The following is an 891-nucleotide window of genomic DNA, read 5'->3' on the forward strand; positions in this document are numbered from 1 at the left end:
GGCTCACGTGCACTCATGTTACCATATCAAATAACATAAAACTGACATTTGGTCTGTACAAAGTAACTTGTCTTGGCTGTGTTTTACTAGACTAGTATTTTCTAAAATATAGTCACATTTCAATTATTATACATCATATATGTATACAGATTATTGCTATTTTGAAATAAGTTCTTAAACATATTTTTTCTAAAACATAGAACAGTAAATAAAAAAGTAAAGCAAATAATTATCTCTTCTCGTTATGACCTTTGTACTCGGTTGCTAAGCCTTTATAAATTTTGCACGTGGAGGATACGAAACAGAATACTTTTTTTAGGTTTTATATATACATTTGAATAATTAAAAATCAAAATAACCACATTAATATCATAGAATTCAATCATAATTTATAAAGCTTAGTAACTAAAATGTGTTTTACTCTAAAAAAATATGAAATTTCAAGCAGACTAAAGAAACCTACCTCCTTGAAATGTTGGTTTATAAGAAGGAAATGGCACCAAGTCCATTAAAATGGCTGAGAAAGCCACTAGGGGGACATTCCGAACTTCCAATTGGTTATTCATGTCATATATAGAAGTAAGTGTATATAAGGGAGCATTTCCAAAAATGGAAATAGGTGAGTGGGGGTGCCACTGTGTTTATTACATGAGCAATATCTTAGCAAATTTAAAAGATAAGAGTATCTTATTTTATATTCTAGCTTGTGAATATCGGTAATTTGAGTTTCTAATTCGTTCAAAACTATAGACATAGTATTTTGACTTCACAAACATCTAATTTGAACCAGAGTTGAATTCAACATACCATGTGACACAAAAATATATGTTTGTGTTTTTTAATATTTGCTTTTAAATTAAGAAATTGAGCAATATATATAGTACTAAAATA

This window comes from Limulus polyphemus, unplaced genomic scaffold (genome assembly GCF_000517525.1).
Source record: "Limulus polyphemus unplaced genomic scaffold, Limulus_polyphemus-2.1.2 Scaffold702, whole genome shotgun sequence".
NCBI classification, from domain to species: Eukaryota; Metazoa; Arthropoda; class Merostomata; order Xiphosura; family Limulidae; genus Limulus; species Limulus polyphemus.